The following is a 21,201-nucleotide window of genomic DNA, read 5'->3' on the forward strand; positions in this document are numbered from 1 at the left end:
AGTCTGTTTTTGAAGTTTTTTTGTTGAAGAATTGCCACTTTTAGGTCTGTAATCGAGTGACCTATGCTCTAATAAAGAAATTAGAGCATAAGCTAAATAAATTTATCTATCTAATAAATATTATATTAATAAATATCTATAATCTAATATTTATCTATGTATCTAATTAATTTATTTATTTAGCTTGTGCTCTAATAAATTTGTTAGTCTCTAAGGTGCCACAAGTACTCCTTTCCTCTAGTGAATGTAATTCATTACTGACTCCCACCAGAGGTCAGTCAAACCATAGGAATGGAATGCAAGTCTCTAGTGCAAAGGGCTGATTGATTCCATTGCTAGTCATATTCTGGAACTCCGCATTTTCTTTTACTTCAGTTTTGACCCTGACTAGGCTAGAGGTGCATTTCAAAATCATTTCTTAATTGTGCCAGAATATTTGTCCACAGTGTGGATGGATATATATGCCCATACTTTATACCACAATCTCGGTGTAAAAAAAGCTGTGGGAGAAAAAGAATTAGCTAGGAGCATAAGTCTTGTTTTAACATTTAGTGATCTTAAAAAAAAATATAAAAGAATTTTCTGAGGAAACAGCAAGCACCAATTCTGTAAATATTTTGCAGTCATTGTCAGGACTCCAGAATTAAAGTTGCAACCAGGTATCACTGGAATATACAGTATGATATTGTATAAACTATGGAAATATCTGAATATTAAATCTCCCTCAAAACTATTAATTTACTAGTTTGTAAATGCCTAAGTGTTCTTTTTAATGGTAATGTTCTGTTATATAAATAAGTTTCACACAAGTTTAAAGTACCTCTAAGTTAAGGTTCTAAATAAAATTAGTTAATGAAGCTATTTGTTCATATTCCTATAAGTATGGATAACTATCTAAAAGCTTAGATGTTTATGTGAATTATACATATTGGTCTAGATTCACAAGAGGATTTAGGTGCCTAACTGCCACTTTAGGCACTTAAATCGCAGAATCAGGCCCCATTGGGATTCACAAATTCCCTGCTCGGCTGCTTTCAAACCCTGTAGGTGCCTACATTCATTCAGTGCCTACATTTTTGCAGTAAAAGTTCTCTACACATCTATGTTTCTGCCTTTGAGCACATGCACTGCAGCCCCACACCAGGAATTTGGATGCCTTAGACCCCGTGCCAGTCACAAACTGGGGGAAGATAGGCATTCCTCTGCCTAACTTGCACACAGGACCTAATCTGGTAGGCAAGGTAGAAGCATGCCTACTGGATCAGTCCACTATAGGTGAGTTTACATAAAACAGCCAGGGAGGGCAAAGGAGCTGCCTCATAACTTTTAGCCCAGAGGTTAGGATACTCCACTGGGATGTGGGAGGCCCCCAGTTCAGGTCCCTCCTCCATCTGATGGGGAGAAGGGATTTGCCAAGGGATCCACCACCTCGGAGGAGAGTCCTCCCACCCCGAGCCACTGGGCTCTGGAATATTCCCAGATGAGGTTTGCTCAGGGCTGATCTACACTGGAAAATTAGATTGACCCAGCTACGTCACTCATGGGTGTGAAAAGTCCACCCCTCTGAGCAATGTAATTAAGATGACCTAAGTAGACCCATGTAGACAGTGCAAGGTCAATGGAGGAAATATTCTGTTGATCTAGCTACCATCTCCTGGGGAGGTGGATTTACTACAGTGATGGGAGAATCCTTTTCATTGCTGTAGTAAGTGTCTACACTGAAGTGCTACAGCAGTGACACTGTAGTGTTTTAAGTGTACATATATCTTCAGTTTCTCCTGTCGAAGCTGTTCCACTGTGGCTAAATAATGAAAGAATCACTGGGCCAGGGAACGAGAGCAAGAGCACATAAGACTGACACTGTAGCCTGGTGGTTACAACATTGTCTAGGAGTTCCAGGATCCAATACCCCTTCTCCAATTACTTCTTTTAGTTATTTATCTACAGTTAAACAGTTTCAACAAGAGACACTGAAGCAGTCCTATATCAGAATATAACATTTCCCAGTGGTTAGGACACTGACCCGAGAGGTGGCAGATCTCTGTTCAGATACCTTTGCCTCAGATAGTGGTGGGGACTTGAACTGGAATTTCCCACATCTCAGCAGAGCTTCCTAACCAATGAGATAAGAGTTATGAGGAAGCTTCCCTTCCCCCTCCCCCACTTCTTGCTAGAATGGCATGTGTATCTGAGCACAAGAGAAGGTTTGCGGTGGAGAATCCCAAGCAGAAGAAGGGGTCTCCCTGCTTAGGTGCTGAATTCAGAGAGGTGTGGGCTTAGTCTGTCTCTCCCCATTCATTGTATTGGGAGCCTATGTGCTGAACTCCAGTGATTTCCTAAGCACCTAGAAGTTAGGTGGGGCAATGCTCAAAATCACCATGCCGAAGTTTCTTTGTGAATGTAACCCTCTGTTTGATAACTCCTGCACCAGTCCCTGCACAACATTACTTTCTCAATACAGGCTCCAGTTCTTAGTTACCTGATGACAGATGGAGTAGACAATGGAGAGTGCAGTCTTCTATTCCCTCCAACTCTGGTCTTCTCATCTAGGAGAAATGGCAATGACCACACAGTCACTTATTTCAGATGGGGGTTTGGGTTGCTGACCAGTAGACCCAGGACCAGATTCTCAAAAGTATTTAAGCTTTGAAGTCAATGGGAGCTAGGTACCTAACTGTCTTTTAGGATCGGGACCTCAGTCCCTGTTTTGGGGATTGTTGGCTGGATTGCTTCCTTGTTGAGGCTTATGCAGGCTGGCCAGTAGGCATGATTCCTTCAATTTATTTCTCAGGAGATAGCTAGCTGGAGGACATGTCAATCCTGGATGACTGGTAGATCCCTGCCACCCCCCTAATGAGACTGACAGGTGTCTTTTCCCCCCCCCATTTCAGGAAAGCAAAACTCAGAAGTGCCCTTGGCTAGACCCACTGTTTTCATTACTTTTAAATAGCAAACACATTCTGGGACTTTACACCCCAGAGTGCACTAGGAGATTTTAAATCCCCTATATTATGTAATCTGGCAGGCTCCAGGAGCTGGAGTGCCCTAATCAATGCTTTAGCTGAGAATGTGCACAACTGAGTGAAAGGTAGATAGCCACGAGGCACCTGGTCTCACCGAAGTGGTTACCCGTCAGATGAATTAAGAGCCCCACTGAAGACAGTGGGAGCAGGATTAGGCCTTAATGGCCCAATGGGAGTAACTAGATTAGACTAGATAAAGAGAGGTCACTGGCTAATCCTAGTCTGGTAAACTACTACAGTTGCCAAAAGTCGTATTGCTGTTCTAAATAACTAGAACAGGACACAAGATTATGTACAGAATTGCAGCGCTCAGTGTCTCTACAAACACACTCTAGACTAGGAAAATAAGGTATAGATGACTTTAGGCATTCAGTAGTCTGTAAAATAGAGCACCTGGAAATTAACACTGTACACATTCAAATGAGAGTAGTTCTATTAAAAGAAACATTATCCATGTTTTCCAATGGCCTTAGCACACGGAAGATTTAAATCAATCTTTATACGAGAGATTTTAATTATTTTTATCCTAAACAAATAGTGTTTGTCTTGGTCTATGACATTTCTCACAATTATGCAGAGCTGTTGGATTGAAGCTGAGGGATTTGGAAGGATAGAGGACAGTGGATAAGTAGAATGTAATGCTCTTGTAAAAGCCTTGGCAGTTACTAAATCGTTCCAGTCTACAATATGTGCCAATGAGCTATTTTAAGCTAAACTCCAAATGCTAATTCAATCCTCAGCTTCCTTAAAATTGCCTCTTATCCAATCAATATTTCTTCAAGGTTATTTCACCTTTCAATATGAATTGATTCGATTTAAAATGTACACTTCTTCTACCGCTACTTGTATGCTTTTTGCAACAGCTGTGTAATTGCTTTATAGTCATAATTGTATCTATCTTATTTGTAAAGAAAAGCTGGCTGAGAAATAGAAGAAAGAAATTATGTGAATCAATGTGAGACTGATTAGCAAGACACTGTATTCATCAGATGCTGCGCTGAGGTTTCTTGGTGAACACCAGCTATTACAGCAATAACCATTACTGCTGTAGTCAGTGTTCTAGTGGAATGTGCAGTGTTGGAAAAGCTCCCATGGCTAAGAAAAATAAATCTATACCTAGGCTATATCCAATCTCTCTCACTGTCTTTATCAACTCTTTTCCCTTTCTTGCATGCACGTATATCTCTTACAAAAATTATATTTATTCATTTTTGCATCTGACTAGAAAAATATCTTGGTCCTTATGATGTTATGATTGAATTGTACTAACAATAGCCATGTTTAAGAACACTGGGCTAGATCCAAAAGACTTAGATGCCTAAGTCCAATATTTAGGTGCCACTGAGATCCTCAAAACCCCTCCTCAGCTGATGCCTAAATTTCCACATAAATTAAAGTCCCTCTAGGCACGTAGGTTTCTGTTAGTGATCCGCAAGCTAGGTATTCCCCTGTCTATCTTGCTGGCAGGTCCCAATCCAATAGGCATGCTCAGCGTTGGGGTTGCCAGTTTTGGTTGGACATATTCCTGGAGATTTAATCACATGACATAATCTTTAATTAAGAATTAATCTAATTAATTAATTAATCTTTAATTAAGAATTAATCTAATTAATCCTGGAGATTCCAGGCCAATCCTGGAGGGTTGGCAACCTACTCAGTGTACCTCACCCTACAAAAAACTGGCTGACGGAGGAGTTATAACCCTCTTACAACTTTTAGCTCAGTGGTTAGAGCATTCATCTGGGATGTGGGTGATCTGAGTTCAATTTCCCCCTCTGCCTGATGTACAAATGGGATTTAAACATGGTCTCTCCCCTCCCAGGTGAGGGCCTTAAATCACTGGGCTAGAGAGCCACTATTTCTGTGGCCCATTGGCTATTGATACACAGTGGAACATCTTCAACAAGAGAGGGTGTTGCCTACTCTGCAAAACAGAAACAGCCCAAAAATATAGCAGCAAGTCTCAGAGTTCCACTGGGCTAAAAATTATACAGTTGGGGGGGGGGGGGAGGAAAGACCTCTTCTGACTCTTGTATTTCTTACCAAAAAGATCTTAGGTATCTAACTCCAGGCAAGGGTTCATGGCTGAGAATCTCAAGGAGAGACAGGCACCTCCCTTCAGGCCAGAAATAGACACCTAAATCCCCTTGAGAGATGGGGATTAGGCCACACTCTTCTCCTTGGCTACCTTAGACAGCTCCCCACTCAGCCATCTGGCTTTTATAGATCTAATACAAATCATGGGGAGAGTTAGGTGCCTAAAAATGAGAAGCCTAGGTGTCTAACTCACAATGGTGGATTCCACTGGGTGGCAAAGCACCTAAAATTTAGGTGTTGCAATACCTAATAGAGGAGTCCTACTGTTGCTATCAGTATTTCCTCTGTCCACTGTGGCCAAGGACTTTCCACTGGAACAATATAAAGGTATACACAAATACTTTATGCAATGTGGTGTCCAGTTATGGAATCCTTACTCATGTGGGTGAATGTGACAGTTCCTGAGGCACCTCTCTCCAGCATAAGGGAGTCTTTCCTGTACCTGGCTGGGTGTCAGCTCCCTAACAGCACCAGCCTTTCAGGTTAACAACAGGTGCACCCCAGTCCCTGAGTCTGTTTGAAGCATTCCCCTGTAATATCCAGCCACTGACACGGTCTACTCACAGACATTCCAAAGGTGCAGTATACCCCAGTTTACCTGTTTTACCTTAAATCACCATTCTTGTCAACCACACTGCACTTCAGAGTACTAACAAAAAGTAGGTTTATTGAAGAAAGGATAAAGATTTAATTAGAAATAAGCTAAAGTGATGGAAACAACTGGTTATAATGCAAAACAAAAGCATAAAATAGGAACCTGGGTCACCACTTACTAATAAAGTGGCTTTCTTATCTAATAAAGCAGGTTTTCCCCTTCAATTCAGTCTGTTGCAGAGCTGGCCAGTTTCACAAAAACCAAGATCCAAACATTCATAGGTTCCAAGACCAGAAGGGACCACTGTGATCATTCTGGTCCAACCTGTGTTACACAGGCCATAAAACTGCTCCAAAATAATTCTTACACTATCTCTTTTAGAAAGTCCATCCAATCTTGATTTTAAAATGGTCAGTACTGGAGATTCCACAACAACCCTTAGTAAACTGTTCCACTGATTAGTGACTCTCATCATAAAATGTATTCCTTATTTCCAGTCTGAATTTGTCTTGTTTCAACTTCCAGCAATTGGACTTGGTTGTATCTTTCTCTGTTAGATTGAAGAGTCCATTATTAAATATTTGTTCCCCACAAAGATACTTGGACTGTAATCAAGTCAAAGCTTAATCTTCTCTTTAAGAAGCTAAATAGATAGAGCTCCTTGAATCTATCACTAAGGCATGTTTTCTAATCCTTTCATCATTTTTGTGGTTCTTCTCCGAATCCTCTCCAATTTATCGACATCCTTCTTGAATTGTTAGCACCAGAAATGGACATGGTATTCCAGCAACAGTCACACAGTGCCAAATATAGAAGTAAAATAATCTACCTCTATTTGAGATTTTCCTGTTTATACATTCCAGGATCACAAATCTGTGTTATTGTAATGTTCCTTTTTGACCTTTAGGTGGTTTTTAAAGTTTTCAGTTGTCTCTGGTGGTTTTTCATGGAAAGTTTGGCTATTGAGAAAGGATAAACAATTGAGCCTTACATTACATCACTGGCTAAATAGGGCAGGTGGCACAGCAGATCAAACCAGACATTACAGGGATTACAGAAACATGGTGGAAGAGTACTCATGACAGGAACACAGGTGTTGAAGGGTATGAATAAAGATTAAGGTGGCAGGGTAGCCTGGTATATCAATGAAGTGGTGACTGTAAAGAGATATGAAATGATAGTATGGACAAAATAGAATCTGTTTGGGTCAAAATCAATTTCCAGAAGGACTGTAAAAAAAAGTTCTATTAGGATAGTGATAGGGGTCTGCTATAGACCTTGTGACTGACCGGACTAGGAGTGTGCTGGAGGCCTTAGGGTCCTACTACATCCCATCCTAGAGACGAGCAGAAGAGAAGTCCTCCAAGAGGCCTACAGTGGTTGCAGGGAAGCAGCCAATGAGGGACGCTGCAGGCAGCAGCCAAACAGGGCCCAGCAGACTCGCATAAAAGAAGCTGCCTGGAGCTGGAGGAATAAGTACTATGTTCCCAGCTGGCTGAAGAAGCTGAGCAGGACCAGGGATATATCAGCTGCTGGCAGGGAATGGAGTACAGAGGTAGCTCCTGACTGGCTGCTGGGACTGAGCCCAAGATAGTTGCTGGCAGGGAGCTCCTAGCTGACTGCTGGGACTCAGTAAGCACTGAGCCCAGGAAGGGCTGCAGGAAGACAGTGTCTCCAGGGAGGAAGCCCTGGGGGTATGGCTGGGACTCTTTAAAGACTGAGCCTGAGGAGGGCTACAGAGATACCAACAGAGGGGTACTGGGTGAAGCCCCTGGTGGACTGTATATCCCGGAAGGGGTCTGTGCTGTTTCACATACAGAGTGTGTCTGGCTTGGCCGGAGGGCTGAGTCACTGAAAACCCACCTGAGAAACTATCAACAGGAGTTAACACAACCTGAGAGAGCGAAGGAACACTCACTCGACCAGGGGGCACTCACAAGAGGTGTGTGTCATCCCATTATAGACCCCAGCCCCCAGGATGGACTTGGATATGATAGAGATCTCTTTGATATTAACAGAGAGATAAATACCTTTGGGAATTGTGTCACAATGGGAGATGTTAACTTCCCAGATATAGATTGGAGAACTAATGCTACTAATGTTGCTGGGGTCTAGTTATTCCTGGATGTGATAGATGACAGTTTTCTTCATCAAATTCTCAGAGAACCAAGAAGAGGTAATGCAAGTTTAGACTTGGTTTGGGTAAGTAGTGATGACATTATAGAAGAGCTGGTTGTAGGAAGTAACCTTAGATTGCGTGATCATAAGTTGATTCAGTTTAAATTAAATGGAAGGATAATTAAGATCTTCAAGACTGGAGTGACAGAAATGGTATGAAATTCCCCACCCCTTCCATCTGCAGTTCCCCTGGCTTCCCTCTCACCCAGTGCTCCTGCCAGGGCATGGGGGCTTGCTTCCCTGCCCAGTGCCCCTGCTGGGGTGTGGGGGAAGTCCCCATGCCCTAACCCTGCTCCCCTACTTGCTCAGGCCCAGGGCCTTACAAAAAGGTAATCCACCTCTGAGTTCATATGCTAGAGACTCCCTAGCATCTTACTTTTACAGTCTCTGGGTGGAGAATGATTAACCCTTTAGTATTATCCCTAGGTGGTACAATCTAGGTGTCTTGCAGAATGACCTAGTCTTGTTCAGACAGTAGCTTGCAATATCTAAAATGCAAAGCTTAGCCTCTATTCTCAGAGAATGGGACTTGTGACCCAAAGCACCCAAATATTCACATCCTACACACTACTGTGATAACCTTTGTATAAAATAGGTTTTGTGAGGTATCATTTAAAAACTAATAATTTACTGGTCAAAAATACCATGGTGAAATATACATAGCAACAAGTTATGAATTTTCCCTGGATGACATTACTAGAACATGTTCAAGACCTAGACAAAAGGTGTTAAATAGGTCTCTTCTAAACAAAAATGTGGATTTGCTTCAATATACATATAAGCAGTAAACAGGACTATCAAAATGAGAGGGAGAGGAGACAACATGGCATCTATACTCACCAGATGAGAAAAGCTTGGTCTGGGTTTTATTTTTTTTCAAAGAATACTTGGCAAAAAAAAGTTTACTAGTATACAAAGATAAGGAGATAAGCAACTGAAGTAACTGATTGCGTAGAATATTATATTATAAAAGTGTGTTGAGGGGTCTTTTCAGAAATCTAATGATACACTAGTGATACCATTGTGTATTAACACTACATGAGGAAATATGGATACCTAATATTCTTTAAAGTCTCTGGCCAAAACAGGGAGAAACACATTCCCTCCTAGACAGGCAGACATCTACTTGTCTTCAAAGAAATTAAACAAGGTGTTACTCCACAATTTGGACATGAGGCATCCCAAAACTGGATTGCCTATAACCATAAATTTATGGTCAATTTATTCTGCCCAAACAGGTAATAACGTGATGGCCCACTCTAGAAGAATTGCCAAGGGGTTTCTCTCCGACCTACAGAGGACTCCCCAGAACAGGCTAATCCTGCTAACCCTTGGAAGGACACAGATACAGCCCTCTGCTCAAAGGATTGACATACAAGCAGCAATTCTTTGAAAACAAGTATCATTTATTTAAAGGGAATACTCAGTTACAATACATTCAAGAAAGCATAAGATATAGTAAAACATTAACTCTTGTTTAGAAAGCAGCACAATAAAAGGAAGGATGTAGACTGCACAGAACACATAGCATACCATATAGCAGTTAGAATGTAATACTTAAGGTACACAGAGAACCCACATACCTATGTATAAAAGCCCCAATGCAATATTAAAACACTATACTTATTATCATGTAATAAGTCAAGCTTCTATACATAAAAAGAAGTTACAACTTAACATTACTATTCTATGAGTGGTGATCGAACAGTGACAGAATGAGGTGAGGTGGATTTCACTCAAAGATGGGCATCCAGCTTTATTTACAAAAGACACACAAACATTCTTCTAAGAAAGAGACAGAAAAATCAAACTTACACTTGATCTTTCTGAATCCCTGTGAACCGTCTAGGTTCTTCTGATCAGTCCACTGCTCTCCTATTTCTGCTCTTCGATCTTCTCTGGTGCTGGTGCTGGTTGCTCTCCGCTCTCTGATCACCTCCACACCCACCCACCAGCCTGCTGGCTGTCTCCTTATATTCAGTTTCTGGTCTTCTCTGATTGGTTGCTATTTCAGGCTTGGTAAGTAGCATGGATCCTTCCTGTGTGGGCAGCAACTGTTCAACCAATCAGCTATGCCTGTCCTTCAAGCTGCTCCTCTTCCTTACCCCTCCCTTCAGGTATTTTGGAGGGAGCTCATGACTTTTTGAATTTTATTTCACCCTGTGTGATGTTACAAGTGTAATTTAATATCTTATTGAAAGGTGACAGGGCCAGAAAGAGTTAATTAACTCACAGACTGACCTGATCCATGTCTGAACTTTTAGGAAGATATGTATATGAATAGAGCTTTGAAATGCAAGCCTGCATTGTAGAGACAGAAGGGTAGATGTGGGCTCAGGTCTTGTGATGTAAGCAAACAATTCTTGTCTATTATTATGGCTTTGATTCATGGATCAAAAAGGGAGTATTAACATTTAGGAAGACACTTGAATGAAATAGTATTATTGTCTATATGTCTCTTTGAAGGTTGTGGTAACCTGTATCTGAACTGTTTAATAGATAAATTAACTTACGCTAATTGCCATGATGTTTGGGAGAGGGAAAGTTAAGCCTATTGTTTTCTCAGGCCAAAAGGCTGCTGGAAATGTATAAAAACCCTGGGACGTGATCCTTCTTCATCTCAGATCTGCTTTGGGTTTCAAGAAGGGGAAACCCTTAGCCATAAGGATTGAGATCCCCAGTCACTGACTGGAGTCACCCTGAATATGAACATTGGATTATAACCTATGGACTATTTCTAAAAGGACTTTTGGCAACTACAAGCTCATCTCTGCTATATATCTGAACCTCAAGAATTGAATTCAAGTCTGTATGTATATTGATCTTTTAACCAACACTCTCTCTCTTTTCTTTTTTAATAAACTTTAGCTTAGTTGATAAGAATTGGCTATCAGTGTGTATTTTGGGTAAGATCTAAGTTATAATTGGACCTGGGTGTGTGAATGATCCTTTGGGGTTGGAGAACCTTTTCTTTCATATAATGAGAGAAGATTTTCAATAATCATCATCATATCTGACATGTGTGTCTGGATGGAGGCCCGAGGCTGGGAACTTGAAGGGAACTGCGTTGTTTGGTCTTCTGAGTAACCAGTGAGGTACTACAGGAGCTGTTTTGTTCTGGCTTAGTAAATCTAAGTATTGGAATATCCACCAGCGTTTGAGGTTTGTTTGCCCTGTTTTGTTTGCAGTTGACCCTGATTGAGTGACCTCAGCTGGCTCCCACAGGCAGCATCGTCACACCCTGTTTATCTGCAGTTGGTCAATGTAGTCTATGTCCTCCATTGTGATATTTTCTAATAGAGAATAATTGCAGTGGCAATTTTGGACTTCTAACTATAAAGTATCATTACATATTTAAAGACCTAATTATTAAACTAGCTACATTTTTATGCACACTAAGGCATTATGATACTGTCACCACCATTACTATTCAAATCTGGAGAGGTAATTTTCACAGTGTTTTTAAACCCCTTTTTTCAGTTTTCCTGTAGATCTCTATCCAAGGTGCTGCAAGAGTTTTTCAGAGCAGCTAAAGCAAAAATCTTTTGTTTCAATCTTCTCCTGCTGGGTTGTACATTCATTTATCAATCCAGCATTTTATTTGAGTCCAATGAGTGTGTGGTCTTGTCCAGTGTTGGCTCAAGGCTCTCATTTTCAGGAGACTGAGCGGACCTGTCTTCGTACTGGCATAATTCCTCACTACTGTTGATTCTCACTTTAGTCACACTTGTGGAGACAATAATCATAACTCTTTGTGCATTTTCCTGGGCCTTTTCACAATTCAGGATGTCCATTAATTGCTTAACTAAACTTATATCTACTCCAAAAGGTATTGGGGTGATCCTTTCACATATCTGATATTGATCCTTAATTTCTTCATTTTCAATTTCAGGTTGTGTGAAATTGAAATCGCAACCAATCAGTGAGGCGATATTACAAAAACATTTATTCTCAGAAGGATTGAATTATATTAAAGTTAATAACGTACATATGTACACCAACTTGTAACACACACATTTATTTCCAATGTACACAAAGATTGATCCATTAAAGAGAAAAGGGTTTAATTGATAGACATTTTCCTTCATTTAAATGTACATCATATGGCTGGATTGCATCACTATTACAAATATATCCCATTCCTCATTCTTCCATACAAGCCTCAAGTTCCACAGTTTTCCACGTATTATTCTGTTTTATGGCCCATAATTTGTGTTCTACTGTTTGCATTACACTAGCATTAACATTTAACCCTAGTGCTACAATAGGAGATATCCATTCAGTTCAGGCTTCAGACATTGACTATAAATGTAGTAATTTGATTTACTTGTGGATTATATGTAAAGTTTACCATTTTCCACCAAGAATATGACTTTTGTTCAGCTTTGATGGTACGCTTCCATATTAGACTTATTTCGAAAGGTAAGATACCACTCATTCAATCTCATATAATATCTTTTACTACATCACTGGTCCATGTTTATGCTTTTATGCAAGCCAATGCCATAGATTCACTGCTTTGTAATACTTCTACTGTGTTTAGTATGGTTATATGATCAGCGTTTTGCAACTTCTCCCAGCCCGGGAGCAAACTTGCGGTGAGGTGATGGCTGGTACTTATGTCATTCAAAGATGTTATCAAAGATTTAGATAAAGCTCCTAAGTGTTGTCCTACTGCATTTAACTGATGAGCCAATACCTCCTCATCTATACTGTTTAGTACTCCAAGCCCTGTACCAGTCCCAACATTGTATCCATCAAACTTCTTTTCTTTCTTTCTATTTATAGGAGCTTTTAATAAAAGTGGGTTTCCATCCATCTTTTCCATCCTACAAATAGAAGTTCAATATATTTACTGCATTGTGGTTTTTGGCAAGAAAGCTAAATCTGCCATTACTTTCTTTAGAGAGTAAGTGGGGTCGATTATTTGTTTCTTTTATCTTCCTTTACTATATATGGGTCAACACCAATTGATTCAGGTTTGGGTGTCCACAAAATAGTAAAAGTGTAATTAATTTGAGGGCCAGTCATTCTCCATAGTCCACTTCCACGCCTTTGTTATGGTCATACTACCTTCACGCCAATAGTGAAATAAGAGTTGGCTTTTACTTTCTTCCTTACACTCAGTGTCTTTTATTATACGTGTATACCAAGGTACTTGTCATTTTAATTGATTTCTAAATATAACTTTGGTCTGTAATTCACATTGAATATCTATTTTACTAATTTCTCCTCATGAATCAGTGATCCCAAATTCAACTTCTGTTTTATTATTAAGATTATGAGCCCATTGTATAAGTATTTGTTTCTTTACTTTTTGCACTCCATTTAGGGACATGCCATGCTATAAGAGCGCATGGAGAATTCTGGTCTGGATGTATTGTGAAATTATATGAACATACAATTTTTGTAGATCTATATTGCACATTGCCCAGTCCTTACTCCTTTCCCCCATATTTTACCTGTATTGCCAGTAGCATCCCATTCACATACTGAAGGTTTAGGCACAGCATAATAATTGTGATGGGTTATAAAATGTAATAACCAAACTTGAGAAACATATGTAATATGTCATTTGAGCATCGTGGGTCACGTGTTCTACCTTTCAAATTTTGTGCAATCAACTCTATAATTTTATGGGCCCATTACAACCATTATTGCTTATTATTTGGAACTGTGAAAGTACAATTTTGAATACTATTGACAGTAGCTGTTTTGTTGGGCTTAATCCATTATATTTTCATATCTGAACTCATTCTTTCTGGATTTATCAAAAGATTAGGTGAGCATGCAATTTTTTTTTAATCCTTCTATTATTATACACTGCCAGTGTCCTTCTCTTACTGCTCTACTGTGTATTGTGCCTATCCCTTCATGTGATTTCCATGTAAACCCTAAAGGTTGTGGTGAATTTTCACCAGATCTTTGGGCCATTAAATTTCCTTTGCCCTGAGCATCAAAAAATATATATATTTATGGGCATCAGTAATGAGCATTCTACCCATATGATTTTGTGCCATGAATTCTATAATCCTTGGTGGTCCCATTACCACTTTTACTGCCCTTGGCTTATTTTCTATTCTTGGAATTGTAAAAAACACATTTCTCAATATTACTGGCAACAGCTTCGTTATTGGGATAGAACTCGGCCCACCATTTCATCAGTGTCTTGTCTAAATTTGCAGCACCATAGCAGAAACCCATAGCCATATATGCCCAGAAGAGCCAAGATGAATAGAACTGCATCTTCTACCATCTGCCTTTCATCTGAAAAATAGAAATAATGAATGACCCTTTTTATAAGACAAATTCATCTTTTATTTTAACAAAACCTTTTAATAATAATGCAAAAAAATTCTTCCTTCCACAAATTTATACTAGTTAACATTTTTAACTCACCTATCTCATGATACCAATTAACAATTATCTTATTTACCTATACTAATAATTGTTGTTTCTTATACTATTCCTTAACACCTTCATTATATCTACATTTTCCTTTACTGAATAGTACCCTATTATTGATAGAGCTGTCATAACTAAAATATTAAACAAATAAAAAAATATTAATTGCACTCCATAATACTCTATGGTTGACATTGATCAAACAATTTAACACTCCAAAGATGTTTACCCCTATAATTCCATATCCTTTGATTCTTCTATGTATAAGGCCAAATCTGGCAATGATTTGCCATTGGCCTATGTTGATGGACATTGGCCTATTTATAGGGATGAGAAATTGTCCTCCCACCCCATTGACAATACAAACATCTCTTGACTGCTATGGTGTTAGATCCACATTTATATCCAGATTTAAAATTGATAATGTTGACCCTGTATCCAAGTGACACAATAATCCCACTCTGATCTCTGGGTTATTGAGGATTACTGGGACTAAAGGTCTGGGGTCCAAAAGTAATTGTTTTATCCTTATGGGAAAGGCCTGTTCTTTTCTCCTATCTCTGCTTTCCTCACTGTCTCTCTCTATATTATTCATCCTATTTTCTAATTCTGCCTCCATCATTTCTAATAAATCCATAATTTCTTCATCATTAAGATTGGGAAATTCACTGAACCATCCACCACCTGCCATTCTCTTTTTTGTTTGTTCCTCTTTAACTCACTTACTTTCTCTCTTTTTCTTTCCCTATTTATAAATAAAATTACCATTTATATATATTATTTAACTAACTTTTAATTCCATTACTGTCACTAACTTATCTCTTATTGTTAACATAATCTAATTTATTTCTATAATTAATGCTATCATTAAACTTATTCCATATTTATAGTTATGTTATACTAAACTTATACTAAAGTTATACTAAACTTAAGTTTAATTAGGTAGTAAATAAGTGTTATCTATTACATACTCATTTTCCTTGATTTTATTCTATTCAACTGCATTCCACAGTACCCTTGCATTTATATCAGTCATACAATTTACCTTTTTTATAATGTCTATTCTAATAAGTCCTCTACTATTGACTCCCATATTTGCCAAACTGAATCTTACATTATCTATACATCTAATACCTATGTTGTTAGATAGAGGAATACTTAAAGGAATGGGTATCTGTTCTCCCAATAGTCCTGTAAGCATATACAGGTCTCTTGACATATATCGGGTAATATCTACATCCATCGCTGTATTTATTAATGAAAGCAAAGATCCAGTATCCATATAGCAGTGTTTCAATTTCTGCTTCAGTAATTCAGATTGGAACCAATGGTCTATCATACTGATCTAAATATACCTGTGATACAATTAATGGAGAGGTAGCCTCTTCTTCAGGCACCTTTATTCCACTTTCTTCATCTGTTGCTTCTGCTTCAGATAATCTTATAAATTCATCTTTTGGCATATCTAGATCTAATAAATCTCTCATTTCTTCATTATCCATCAGATTTTCCATTTCTTCTCCATTCATATCTGGCATTTCCCCAAACCATGCTGCTATCTCATTTATCTATTTTATTCTTCCCTTGTCTTTCTCTATCAAATAAAAAAAAAATCCATTTATATACACATTATATTACTTATTTTCTATACTATTGCTCAAAAGATATTTCTTTCTAAATCTATTGAGCATTGGAGTGCCGTGAGAATATCCATTCCCACTATTCCAAGTCCATTGTCTCTTAGGTTCATAATCGTGAAACACACTCCGAATACTTGTCCTGTCCTATATTAACTATTAGTGGATGTGTTAATGGAATTTCACTTTTTATTCCTAATACTCCTTGTACTACTACTGTGTTGTGGGAGGTCTGCTGGACTGTATCTGTTATTTAACACAGATTAAGTAGATCCAGTGTCTAGGTAGCATAAGTGTTATATTTTCTCTTTACCTATGCTAATTGTGCTCACTAGTCTTCCATTATAATCCTTCCACAAAGGAACTAACATTTGAAGCGGATGCTTCTCCCATTGATGGACTGGTGTTAATGTTTTGCGTTGCTTGGTCTGCTGTTGAATTTAAATTAGTTGTTTCTATCACTGGTAGACTTTCCAAGAACTCATCTAAATCTTGCTCAGTCCAATCTGAAGATATATACCAAGCTTCTTCATCTCATATTTCATTCTACATCCCTTCTCTTTGCATTTTTATAATCTTTTTAATGTCCCTACAATAAATATTATTATTATTTTGGTTCTCCTTTCCTTTTGTTCTTAATCAAAACAAAGTGGAGGGGTAATTAGTATTTTATTTCTACTTCATAAAGTCCTTAATTTTTATTGCCACTGAGGGTCCCAAAAATTCCTATGCTTTGTACTAACTTTAAAAAAAAAAGGCAATTGTATCCATTAGCATATCTTATCTGGATGCTCCACTATTAAATTCCACATATCCAGTGGGTTGTTCCCAATCATCTGGTTTTAAATGTGCTACTAGATCAGCATGATCTTTTCATGACATCGGGGAGATGGGGGGGCACTCCGCTTCCCTATATCTGATCTTCGGGGTGTGGTGGAGCCATAGGCATACTCCTTTCATGATTAATCTTTTTAAGTAGTTCTTCTGTAGGTAAACCATTAATCTGGTCTCTGGGTTCATAGTGTAATAATTTTTCTCCAAAGCTAATTTCTTCCTGCATCACCTTTCCTTTGTTCATAAGGAACCAGATTTTCTTTTTATTTTATTTTCTCAATTATTATCCATCTTGTTTATGTTGCTGGTTTTCTTTTCCCTTAGAATTGTTATTGGAAAAGCTCACCACTGATAACCCTTTCGGCTTTTTTCTTGCGAGTGGCAATCCCTTTTGGATTTTACCTTTTCCTACATTGTTTAAAGTAGTGTCTGAATTACTAAATGTTACTGCTGTTTTTACTGTTACACCAAATTGTGAAACTAAGGCTTCTTCAGAGCGTAATACATTACCTACTATAGTACCTTTCTGTTTATGCATTAATTCCAAAGTCATACATGAATTTGGGTTTTCTTTTACCCATTGTTCCTTCTTAGGAAAACTTAGAGAATCAGAATCCCCTTCCGGAAAAAAAGATTTCTTCTTTTGTCTTCCAACTATTAATATTACTTCCATAGGGGAATTAAGAAAAGATTTCTGAACTAGTACCAGGGCTGACCTTGTTCTTTTCTTTTAATCCCTTGAGTTTAACTTCTTTGATGTTCACCACAGCACCACTTTTCTGAGCCATGCTATTAACTACCTGCATAGCCTGCCATTTTTTCTACATGCAAGCCACTTCATGCTAGCCATGTGCCTGGTTAGTTTTAATCTGCTGGTTCTATGACCTCAGAACCATATCTACCATTGCCTGTGTGGCCATACATTTTCCCCTTGAGCAGCACTCCTGCTTCCCTAACACTTCAAGCCCTCACTCATCACAAATACACTGCAGCTTTTCAGTCTGTGAACTCCTATATTAAGCTGAACCATCTCATAACAACAAAATTTCAGTTGCTGCTGAAGCAGCTGACTCTGGTCTTTCAACCTTTTGGATTCATCTATCTCAGACACACAGGGGCTATTTAGTTATTTCACAACCACAGTTGAGACCCCATTCTATTTGTGCCTTACTGGCTTCTTTTTGCATGGCTATAATCTGAACGTTTTGAGTTAGTATAGTGGCTTTTAACATATCCGCCTCTGTTTTTATGCTAGTCAATTCCTCCTGTGAGGCAGTCATCTGAGCAGTATGTGCCATCACAGTGGCTCTCAAAACTTCAGCCTCTACCTTTGAATTAACTAATTCCTTCTGTGAATTAGCTAATTCTCCCTTTAGCTTTTCTTATGCCTCAGATAACTTTTCTGCTTTCATCTTCCATTCATTTATCTCTGTTCTAAAATAGAAAAAGAGGAATTAGTAAACTAACTCGTTTCCTCAGCCTTAAACTATTTATTTCCTTACATAAAACTCCAGCCACCATTTGCAAACCCTGTAAAGCAGCTCACTTTTTCTCCTTTTCACTAGGCTCTCCTGAGAATTCTTTTTTTCTCAGGCTGAACCCATTGCTCACACAGTTGCTGGTAAGCACCAGGTCCAGTGAACGCATTTTTCTTTCCAAGGACCGCATCCTACCTTTCTAACAATCTTCTAAGTTGTTTCCCAACATTATTTCTAAAGTATTATATTGTGCCTCAGTTTCCCTTTTGCTGTCATTCTAATTTATTCCTTGCTTAGCTAGGTACTGGTCTCAGGTATAACCACCTATGTTTTTTTAAGGAAGTTGGGACTTGGGTGTGGCCAGGGTTATAACCCTGATCACTCCGGACTTACAAATTCCTTTAATAAAACTAAATTATTGACAGAACATGGGCTATAACTCTAGTTCTGACCCTTCTTCCTGTGCGGGGATTGGGTTGGGGTTACAAGTGCCTCGTGATAAGGGTGCAAAGCTAGCTTTGCCCTTTATGTACCAATCCTTTACACTGGCTACAATCCTCTCTGCCTCTTATGCCACCAATCCTATTCTCACCTCCCTTTTACCGATCCACACAGGGCATCAGCTATTCGTTAATATAGTGTGATCCTCCATTTTGATGTTTTCTAATAGAGAATTATTGTGGTGGCCATTTTGGATTTTTAACTATAAATGATCATTACTTATTTAAAGCCCTACTTCTAAAACTAACTATATTTTTATGCAAGCTAAGACATTATGATACTGTCACCCACCATTATTATTCAACTCTGGAGTGGTGACTTTCACAATGTTTTAAAACCCCTTTTTCAGTTTTCCTGCAGATCTCTATCTAAGCTGCTGCAAGAGTTTTTTCAGAGCAGCTAAAACAAAATCCATTGTATCTGTGTGACCAAAACCAATGGCTGAGTTCTACGTAAATGAAGCTTCAAGGGGATGGAAAGTCCAAAAGAAGGTAAGAACAGCATGAGGTCATTCTGCTTCTTTGGGAGGGTGGGGGAAGTCATTGAACTTTGGAAGATATATGCAAAGACAGAAGCCACCTTTGGCATCCATTAGACCAGTGGTTCTCAAACTTTTTTTTTTTGTGGACCACTTGAAAATTGCTGAGGGTCTCGGCGGCCCACTTAATGATCTTTCCAAATGTTGTTTGTACCATTAGCCAACTATTGTAAAGCGCTTTGGATAAAAGCACTATATAAAAAAAACCCTTAATAATTAACTTCTTTTGTTCTACCTTTATAATGCAATGGATGTGCTATCTCTCCCCCACACACACAGCAACCCCCGAGCTGGGGTTGGGAAGGAGCCGGGGCTAGGGGGTCTCTCCTGCCACAGCAGTCACAGATCTGAGTCTGGGAAAGAGGGCCAACTCTACCCAGCAGCTTCAGCCCGGGACCTGGGGAAAGTTACCTCTTTCTCTGGTCGCCGCAGCCCTGCATGTCCCAAATTTCCCGCACCCCCTCTTTTCACCCTACTAACCTCTCCCACCTACCCCCTATTCCCCCCAAGGCCACCACCTCACCTTACATGTACATCTTCTCCAGGGTCCAGGCACCTAATTAGTAGAGCCATGCAGGCATGGATCCACTAATAAGGTGGGTGGCCCTTCATTCTCTCATGTGCAGCTGCCCAGATGCGCACCTTAGAGGGAACTATTCGTGAACCACCTGAATGGAGCTTGCGGACCACTGGTGGTCCACGGACCACAGTTTCAGAACCTCTGAATTGGGCGGAAGGGAACAAAGCTTTTGCAATCTGAGCAAGATAAGTCCTTCAAACAAGGTGGCAGGAGTTGAAGTCTCTGGAAACTGATACAGGTGAGAAACCTGATTAGGCAAAGATCTTCCACCTTGTAAGACAAGGGAACCAGTCCCCTATACTTCTGTGGAAGGTCCTGACTGAGCGAAAGTTAACCATAGCTGGGAAGAAGAATGACCGGTCTAAGAAACTATCTTGAACAAAGTCTGTGCCTTGCAAGATTATATTTTAGATTCATGTTTTAAACTTACTTATTTGTAACACTATCTAACTTTATTCCTTTATTTGGCATCACTTAACTTCTGTCCTATTTTTAATAAATTATTTTTATTGTAAACCAACTCAGTACAGTGTTTATGGGGAAAGGTGAATGATTACCATGAAACCTTACTACAAGAAATTCTCTCTCACATATTTGTCTGCTAGGTCTTGCCTACATGCTCAGGGTGGAGCTGACCACCACATTTGGGTTCAGGAAGGACTTTTCCCCTACTGATCATCTCTTACACATATGCATTAATGCAGGGCCAGCTCCCGCCCCCAACGTCTGTTTCCCATTAGTCTAGTATTCCCGCAAGTATTTGCACACTTTCATTTGTATCACACTCACGTACTGTAAAACTGCATGAAGACAGCAGGCCACCCTCCAGTCACTCACTCCTGGACACCTGCTCAGGGCGCGCTGCCTACCTGCTGCCCTTGCCTAGTACACCGCCCTCCGGCTGGCGCTGTCACCGTGTGACCGCCTCCCCGCCCTGCCGCAGCGAGCCCCACGCTTAGCTTGGAAGCGCTCCGGGGCAGGGGCTCTCTGCTCCCGCGGGACCCGCAGCCCTTCCCACAATGCACAGCGCAAGGCTCGTTTCACTAGCGCCATGACGTAAAGGGCTTAATCGTACGGGAATGCCGGGCATGCGGGGTCACGGCTGCTTCCCCGCCCCCAAGACCGCCACAAGCTCCCCCTGGATCCCCCGCCCCTTAACGCGCAGCTCTTCTTCTTCCGCCTCCCCAGCTGCTCCGTTGCTACGGTAACTAACCCCCGCTCACCACGTGCTCAGATTCGGGCACCGCCTCCTCCTGGCCCCCCCACCCCCGGGACGGTCAAGCGGCTCTCTCCAATCAGCGTGGGTCCGGGCGGAGGAGGCGGGCCCCGCTCGTT

At 39.9% G+C, this 21,201-nt stretch overlaps 1 long non-coding RNA gene across 1 annotated transcript; it reads right to left on the bottom strand.

Moving 5' to 3' along the window:
• Nucleotides 1-11,936: 11,936 nt before the first annotated feature.
• LOC144263594 (uncharacterized) lies at nucleotides 11,937-20,867 on the bottom strand. The gene is made up of 3 exons (XR_013345835.1): nucleotides 20,660-20,867; nucleotides 15,654-15,892; nucleotides 11,937-14,160 (listed from the first exon to the last, which is right to left on the bottom strand). It is a non-coding gene; the product is annotated as an uncharacterized LOC144263594 (long non-coding RNA).
• Nucleotides 20,868-21,201: the final 334 nt, after the last annotated feature.

Source organism: Eretmochelys imbricata, chromosome 4 (assembly GCF_965152235.1).
Source record: "Eretmochelys imbricata isolate rEreImb1 chromosome 4, rEreImb1.hap1, whole genome shotgun sequence".
NCBI classification, from domain to species: Eukaryota; Metazoa; Chordata; order Testudines; family Cheloniidae; genus Eretmochelys; species Eretmochelys imbricata.